This window comes from Cibotium barometz, chromosome 46, assembly GCF_041138505.1.
Source record: "Cibotium barometz isolate CiBa-2024 chromosome 46, ASM4113850v1, whole genome shotgun sequence".
NCBI lineage: Eukaryota > Viridiplantae > Streptophyta > Polypodiopsida > Cyatheales > Cibotiaceae > Cibotium > Cibotium barometz.
The window spans coordinates 17,950,095-17,959,298 of record NC_141091.1 but is presented as its reverse complement, the minus strand read 5'-3'; the positions used below and the strand labels follow the sequence as shown (position 1 = coordinate 17,959,298).

General features: G+C 42.5%; 1 pseudogene; it reads left to right on the top strand.

Moving 5' to 3' along the window:
- Positions 1 to 524: 524 nt before the first annotated feature.
- Positions 525 to 7,214, top strand: LOC147611949 (aureusidin synthase-like; annotated as a pseudogene).
- Positions 7,215 to 9,204: the final 1,990 nt, after the last annotated feature.

Below are 9,204 nucleotides of genomic sequence, written 5' to 3'. Positions count from 1 at the left end.
AGTACTTTTTTCTTTCGAAGGTACAGAAAATTTTAGAAATACACACACACCGAGCCTCCATGAGGTGGAGGTGGCCCCACCGGGATAAGGGTTGGGGAACCCATCGTACATGCTTCTAATCAACCCATCAAGAGTACCTAACATCGTACATGCTTATAATCAACGCATCAAGAGTACCTAATGAAGGCCCCATAGACTTGAACACAAGACCTTGGGAGTAGAGAGCAACGCTCTACCAAATGAGCTAGCACTCGTTGGTAGAAAAAAGCGCTTTTTCGAGCACTGCATTGAGTAGAAAAAAATGTTTTTGTCGAGGAGGATTCAAATTTCAAGAGTACACGATAGGAGTACTCAGAAAATAAATGTTTTTGATGAAGCAGACAGAGCATGTTCGAAAGGATTCAATGCAATGGAGCTGGCTTCAAAACGTGTAGTCCCGCCGACCTCCGACTCCTTCCCACGACTCTCCTGCTCCGCTTGAATTCAATTCGCACAACACACATACAGTCGGCGCCAAGACACACATGCAGTGGCAAGAAGTCGAAGAAGAAGCAGCAGCAGCCCGCTGGCCAGCTATGGCTTCTCCTTTCGCATGGACGCTGCACAGGAGTTTCTTGTTTGCTAGAAGCTTTCTTCTTATTGTGGGAATCATCTTGCAGCCATTCCTTCATTTTATTGCATGCCAGCCCATTCCGCCGCCGGATCTTGCCACTTGCCACCTTCCCTTCAACCTTCCTGCAGCCGAGCACCCCTTTAACTGCTGTGCGCCGCAGTCTAATCAGTCAGCAATCGAGTTTCATCTAAACGAAACTGCGCCCCAAACGCTCAATGTGCGCCGATCTGCACACACCTTGGGTGAAGATTATGTGCAGAAGCTCATCAGAGGTTACGAGCTCATGAGGGCTTTGCCAGATGATGATCCGCGCTCCTTCCGCCAGCAAGCCAACATCCACTGCGCCTACTGCAACATGGTGTACCTGCAGCCCAACACGTCGGTATACTACCGGGTGCACGTCTCCTGGCTCTTCTTCTCCTTCCACAGCTGGTACCTCTACTTCCATGAGCGCATCCTCGCCAAACTGCTCGACGACGACACCTTCGCCTTGCCGTTCTGGCACTACGACAGCCCTTCCACCTCTACCATGCCTAGCATGTACGTCCATCACCCCGAACTTTTTGATGTTGGAGCTCTATATATGGCTCACTCTACCTAACTCGGTCTCACCTATATATATGTATCTTGTCCTCAATATGAATCAGTCTTTGGGAGCGTACATGATGTGTGTCTTGTCTCATCTCTTTCTCTCTACATTTCAACATGGTATCAAAGCATCTATAAGGGAAGCATCTATGTCTTCTTGTTAAATTCATGATTATAATTTGATGTCTTACAAGATTGTTCTTTGATTATGTGTTGTCTACATGATTTTATAGCTTAACTTGTTGTAATTAGAGTTGTATTGTGCTGGTGAATCGTATCAAAAAAGTTTGTCAAACGGAGTTGTGAGTCAAAAGTTATGACAGTTCAGGCAAACTGCATTTGTAACAGCAAAAGAGGTTCTTTGAATAAGCAAACAGGTTCTTTGTGTGAGCACACAGGTTTCGTCTTCGTCAAGCGTCTTTAGGAAACTGCCAAATCTAGCTTCTTCGTCAAGCGTCTTTAGCAAACCGCCAAATCTAGCTTTTTTCGTCAAGCGTCTCTTATTATTTTGCTATTTTTAGCAAAACGACCAATCTAGCTTTTTCATCAAGCGTCTATCAATGAATCTTGTGTCCCACGTCTCGCTATTTTGAGGACTCTTTTCTTATTGACGTCTCTTATCTCGTGCGGTCGTCCTTGTCTATGGTGTGCAGATTTTGTGATTTTATCTTATACGTCTTCTCGCAAATAGATATGGCTATGACTGTTCTCGTCAATGGTTTTCCTTCTGGCCAACGTTCTATTCCTTCTTTTCAAGGCCAAGGGTTTCCCGGTTGGAAAGCAAAGATGCTGTTAATTCTTGAAGGCGATGAGCTTTCAAATGTTGTTATTGGCGATTCTCTATGTCCGTCTCAGCCTACTATTCCGGATTCTGACAACGTTCTTATCACAGAAGGCCCTGTTTTTGATGCATGGCATCTTGCTTATATGGATTGGCAGAGGCGTGATAAAGCAGCTCGTCGGTGCATTCTTTCTGCTCTTAGTGATTCTCTCATGCTTGATGTGTATGACTTTCCTACTTCCCATGACGTATGGGAGTATCTTATAGCAAATTTTCAGAAAAAGTCTGTTACAGAAACACTTTATTTGAGAGGTTTGCTTTCAAAGTTACAGTATGAAGTTGGTACTGCTATGAACGGGGCATATTGATTCTTTCAAATCTATTATTAATCAACTTGCTGCTGCGGGTGATCCTGTTCCACGAAAGCAACTTATTACAATTCTTCTTGATACGATAAAGGATCCGTCTTATGACAACATTGTTACCATTCTATCTAACAAGGATGGTCTTGATTTTGACCAAACTTGCATATCTTTGATTGAGTATTCTCAACGTCAACAACGACGTAGCATTGGTCATGATGCAGCTATGTTTTCACAACAAGAGGAGCCTGAGTCCCAACAGTTGGAACGGGCCTTGTGTGCGAAAGCGTCCTTTTCAACGAGGAAACCGCAGAGGTGGTCGTGGTGGTGGTAGTTTCTCTCGTCTCAAATTTCCTAACAAGCATTGTTCTTACTGCAATAGAAATGGTCATACTGAAGATGACTATTGGGCACGTCAATATGATGAAGAACACAATATTACCACAAAACAACCACGTTTATCTAGAGATTCTTCTTCTTGTCAGCCGAGCATCATGATAATGATGTGCCTGAAACAAGTGTTTTATATTCAGTTCCCCCAGACAGAATACTTCATGTGCGTGATGGTTCACTTTTCATTATTGATTCTGGTGCTACAGGAAATATGACATATGAATCTAAGTGGCTACATAACTATCATTCTTTACCTGTTAAGCGTGTTGTTTATCTTGCTGATGATACAACTTGTCAAGTCAAGGGCATTGGAGATTTATATCTTGGCACCTTATCTTCTTCAACTCGAGTTTTACGAGGGGTTTTACATGTCCCAGAACTTCAACGTAATCTTCTTTCAGTTGCAAGACTTGTTGATCTTGGTTTGTTTGTTGGATTCGACCTCACCAAATGCCGCATTGAGAAAGATGGACAGATTATTGCAACTGCTTCTCGTAATGGTAATTTGTTTGAGCTCTCTCTCAATGATGCTATAGCAAATGGTGTCACTGCTCCAGGTGATCATGATTGCAAGATATGGCATCATCGCTTTGTTCATGCGGATTTCTCAAAGCTTCTTGGTCTTCATCATCAAGGTCTTGTACGTGGCATGGATCTTAAAGCTCATCCTCATATGGGAATCTGTGAGTTTTGTGCTCTTGGCAAACACAATCGTAAACCCTTTCCTCTCTCGAATTCAGTTCATTCTCATGATTTATTGGATCTTGTTCATACCGACATTTGTGGACCTTTGCCTCCATCGAGAACACAACATCGTTATTTCATTACATTTATTGATGATTACTCACGGTATACAGTTGTTTTCTTGCTTCGATAAAAATCTGAGGCGTTATCTGTTTTTAAGCAATTTCACAAGGCTGTCGAACTTCAAACTGGTCGTCGCCTCAAGAAACTTCACAGCGATAATGGTGGAGAATATCTGTCTCGTGACTTTGAGAGTTATTGTACGGACCATGGTATTCATCATGAACATACTATTCCATATTCACCTCAACAGAACGGTGTTGCTGAACGTAAGAATCGCACTATTATCAATGCTATACGATGTATGCTGATTCATTCTGGGTTATCTCGTGTTTTCTGGAGTGAAGCTCTCTTGACAGTAGTCTTTGTTCAGAATCATCTTCCTACTACTGCTCCTTCTGGTAAGATATCCATCTCATTTTTGAACCTTTGGATGTATTGCTTATATTCATGTTCTGAAAGAAACACGAGCAAATCTTGATGCTCCTGGGCTTAAAGTTATTTTTATTGGGTATTCTGACACTTCCAAAGGCTACAAATTCTATGACCTGTCCTCCAAGAAAGTGCTTGTGAATCGTGATGCTATTTTCAATGAACAGCTTATGGGTGGTACATGGTCCATGGATGATTCTGATGATACTAAATCTTTGCTTCAAGCTTTTCCATTCTTGTGTGATGATGAATCTTCTTCTATAGAGCAACTTTCCTCTTCACAACCATCTAAAGAGAAACTTTCCTCTTCACAACCATTGATTCTGAATGCTGTCATTGATGATGTTGACATTTTTATTGATCTGCCTATTGATTTTGAGCATGGTTCTTGTCATGTTTATGATGAAGATTTTGATGCTGATGTTTTCTCTACTTCTGAAGATCCTACCACGTACAGTAATGCTATATGTTCTCCACAAAAGGATCAATGGGAAGAGGCTATGGAAGCAGAGTACGATTCTCTTATCTCTAAAGGTACATGGATACTCATTGAGCTGCCTCCTGGCCGTACTGCCATTAAGTGTAAGTGGGTATATAAGACAAAATTTAAAGCAGATGGATCCTTTGACAAATTCAAGGCACGTTTAGTTGCCAAAGGTTATTCTCAAGTTGCTGGCGTTGATTATCATGAAACCTTTTCACTAGTTGTTCGCATTACTAGTATTCGGGTTTTATTGGCATTTGTTGTTCAATTCGACTTAGAAATTCATCAGATGGACGTGCGCACAGCTTTCTTGAATGGAGATTTGAATGAAGAAATTTACATGGAGCAGCTAGAAGGATTTGTTATTGCAGGTAAGGAAGATCTTGTTGCTCGTCTTCATAGGGCCTTATATGGTCTTAAACAAGCTTCGCGGGCCTGGTACATCAAGTTTGATCTTTTTCTCACCTCCCATGGCTTTCTCTCTTGCTCTTCTGATCCCAACTTATTTACCAAACACCAAAATGGTAGTTTTGTAATCCTTGCCCTTTATGTGGATGATACAATCCTTGTTTCCAATGATTTGGGATTTTTACACCAAAATAAGCAGTTGTTATCTTCGGCATTTGATATGGTGGATCTTGGAGAGCTTCACTCGTGTCTTGGCATTCAGATTCAAAGGGATCACAGCAAAGGTATTTTATTACTTCGACAGTCAAAGTTTATTGAAGATACTATTAAGAAGTTTGGTTTGGAATCTGCACATTCAGCAACTACTCCTTGTCTTGCGAGTTCCATGAAAAACACTTCTGATGGTGGTGGCCAGCTTGTTACAAATCAACCATATGCTAATTTGGTTGGATGTCTTCAAGTTGTTGGTTTGAACACTCGTCCTGACATTTTGTTTATTGCTAACAATCTCGGGCAACATCTTGCATGTCCTTCTCTTAAGCATTGGTCTTCAGCAAAGCGCATGTTAAAATACTTGAAAGGCACTACAGATTATGGTTTGGTTTATCAACGACAATTCACATCCGCGACTCCATTCCATCTCTTTCTCTTTTGGGTTACACAGATGCACATTGGGCCAGCTCACATTTATCTATGCGATCTACTAGTGGCAATTGTTTCTTCATTAATGGTTGTCTTATTTCTTGGACCAGCAAGAAACAACGTTGTGTTGTAGTTTCTACAATCGAATCTGAATATGTTGCGGCATCGCTTGCAGCTCGTGAACTCATTTGGCTTCTTCAAGTGTTGACAGATATTGGCCATTCTCCTCTTTCTAGTACACCCTTGCGGTGTGATAATCAGAGTGCTATTAGTCTTGCAAAAGACTATGTCCAACATAACAAGTCAAAACATATTGCTGTGCATTACCATTATGTTCGATACGAAGTACGCAAAGGCACTATCATGATTGAACATTGTCCAAGTGACCAGATGATTGCAGATATTCTTACCAAAGGTCTCAATGAGTCACGCTTCATTCTCTTGCGCTCAGAGCTTGGAGTTGCCTCGGGCTCACTCTTTCTAGATTAGGCTCTTTACTCTTATGGTAGCTTTGTACATATATCATTGTAATCTTCTAGACACCATGCACTTTGCACATTTCACAATTGCACACTATGACCTCTTGGTCCTTTTGTATATTTGTACATAGATGCACAATGCACTTTCACATCATTACTTCTGGTTCATATTTTCACATTTGTATAGGGGCTTGGGTTTTTCCCTTGTACTCCCCAAGGGTTTTTTCATCCATAGCTAGAGACCCTTGTTTGAGTGGGGGTGTTGGAGCTCTATATATGGCTCACTCTACCTAACTCGGTCTCACCTATATATATGTATCTTGTCCTCAATATGAATCAGTCTTTGGGAGCGTACATGATGTGTGTCTTGTCTTGTCTCTTTCTCTCTACATTTCAACATTTGATATCATCAGGGAGCCTGCCCATGCGCCGCCGGCCGTCGTCGACCTCAACTACTACAACCAAACCGACCGCCCCGCTGCCGAACAGTTAAGAGAGAATGCACACTTCATGTACTTTGTGATGATCACTGGTGGCAGCACCCAGTATGGCTTCTTTGGCCAGCCCCTTCGCTTGGGAGAGCAGTCTACTGGCCATGGCACAGTGGAGTTCTCTCCCACAACACAGTCCATTCATGGGTTGGCAACAGGAGTGCTGTAGGATGGAGAGACATGGGCTCTCTCTATGCAGCTGCAAGGGACCCTGTCTTCTACGCCCATCATGCCAACCTCGACAGGCTGTGGGATGTGTGGAAAACCTTAAACCCAAATAACACAGACATTGATGACCCTGACTACTTAGACTCTGGATTCTCCTCCTACAATGAGGATTCTCAGCTTGTTCATGTGAGGGGAGAGACTCTCTTGACAGTGCAAAGCTTGGTTATACCTATGAACAAGTGGATAATCCATGGGTGAATGCAGTACCCGAGCCTCTAAGCCATGGCCCAGTTGTGCTCCCTGAGGGAGCCAATTTGTGCAGGCAAGGGGAGATTCTCTATCAACCATGCTCTTTAGTGGTGATGAGGCCAGTTCAGGCAAAATCATGCTTATTAAAAGACCCATCATCAAGGGATAGTAGCCATAAAACTCTTGTGTTTGAGGGGATTCAAGTAGAGGCACGGGACATGGAAGCTAGGTTTGATGTGTTTGTCAACTTGCCAACTGCAGATGAGCTCACTACTCTTGGATGTGCAGAATATGCAGGCTTTCCCACAGTTTGTGAGTAATTCTACCATCGCCAACCAGATCCACATGTCTCTCCGGCTTGCATCTCTTGATCCCATCATAGGTCGCTTGAATTTGACAAGTGAAGAAAGCCTCATCGTCACCATTATACCGAGGTCCGCCTCTCTTTGCTCTATTTCTAGCATTAGAATCAGCATTGAAGAGCCCCAGCCTTTCTATAGTTAGCTCATATTGTATTCACGTCAATACACTATATAAGATGTTTTACAAATTAGGAATCATGGATCGCTAATTACAGACACCATGACATAATGTTATGAACAAAATAGCTATTTGAGTGTTTTTAAATAAGAGATTTTACAAAGGAGTCATGGATCGCTTCATAATGACAGGTTGGTTGTTTTTGCTACGTAATCAATGTGTCTGATGAAAGCCCGTGACTGGGCATGGAAGTCATTTTAACTTTTGGCCAAGTCATTTATAAACCCACTCCTTTTTACAAAATTGATAAACGTGCAGTACCGCGTTCATCTGTGTGGGTGTGAGACCGATAAATATGGATTTGAGAGAGAGTATATCAATTTGAGAGACAGAGCTAGCTATATATATATATATATATATATATATATAGCGCGCTATAGAGAGAGAGAGAGAGAGAGAGAGAGAGAGATGCGCGCGTGTGTATGAGAGAAAGATGAGTCAAAGTTGTGTGTGTGCGTGTGTATATATGAGAGAGAGTGTGTATGTGTGTGTGAGAGAGAGTTGGTGTGTTTGAGACGGAGAGAGATCTTTGTGTGTTTGAGAGAGAGAGAGAGAGATAGGTGTGTATGTATGTGAGATCAGAAAGATGAGACAAAGTTGTGTGTGTATCAGAGGGGAGAGAGAGTGTGTGTGAAGGAGAGAAAGAGTGCATGTGTGTGTGAGAGAGTGAGAGAGAGAGAAAATGTGTGTAAGAGAGTGAGAGAGAGAGCCAAAAAGTTATGTCTAGGATCTGTTGGTTGGTCGATTGTGAGCGAGCCATGCTATAGACCACAGGAAGACTCTTGTCAAGTGAGATCCACGGCCACCGTGCATTAAAGATTGCACACACAAATCTTGACCATTCATCTTCAAAGTAAACTCGGTTTAGTAAACTTGGCCAAGTAAACTCGGACAAGTAATCTACGTCAGAGCACTGCGAAGTAATATAACAGCTTGACACCTCGTGGTTTCATTGCTTGAAGGTATAGTTTAGTGGTAAGATGTTTCCAACCCAAGGTCTAAAGTTTAAAATCCTCCTTTGCACATAACATCTTGCTCCAATTTTTTTCTAAGTCCCAAACCCAAAGTCACCCTCATCCCTTGATGTAGTTTACTTGATGATATAAACTATAAAATAAACCATGATTTATTAAGTAAACTAGGAAGCAAACTAAAATAGATTTTTTGTAGTTTACTTTGTAGTTTACTCGGTCGAATTTACTTTATTCAATGGCCCCAAAAAGGCATCTGGATTTAGATCAATGCCGTCCATTAATGTCACCTAACAAGGGTCTTTAAGATCTCGTGGTAGATAGCGAGGAAGAGTGTGAGAGACGGAAATGGGGACGATCGGAAAGGAGCCGTTGAAAGAGTAGGTTTCTGGTTTCTGGCGATAACTCTATGCTGCGCCTGAGCTCCTCCTCTCCCACCCTTCTGCATCTGCTGCCCTGCCCAGAGGCTTGAAGCCCTCTGTGTGATTCCTTCCCTTCTTTCCACAGCCCCCCCCTCAGGTGCATGGGCACCGAGTGGAGGGAAGCTCCTAATCTTCTCAGAGAGCAGGGTTCCTATACTGGGAGCAAGTCATCTCAGCCTACCAAGTTCCCTCAAGCTGCCTTTCAGCACTTCCTACATTGGCCCCCGGCCATGGATGGCAACAGAGAAACCATGCTGAAGTATGAGCAGGTTTTAGAAGACTTCATGGACACCAAGAAACAGCTGGAAGATTCCAGGGCCCAAGTGGAAGAGCTAAATCTGATGTTGCTGTAGAAACAAGTCGAAGAAGAGGCTCAA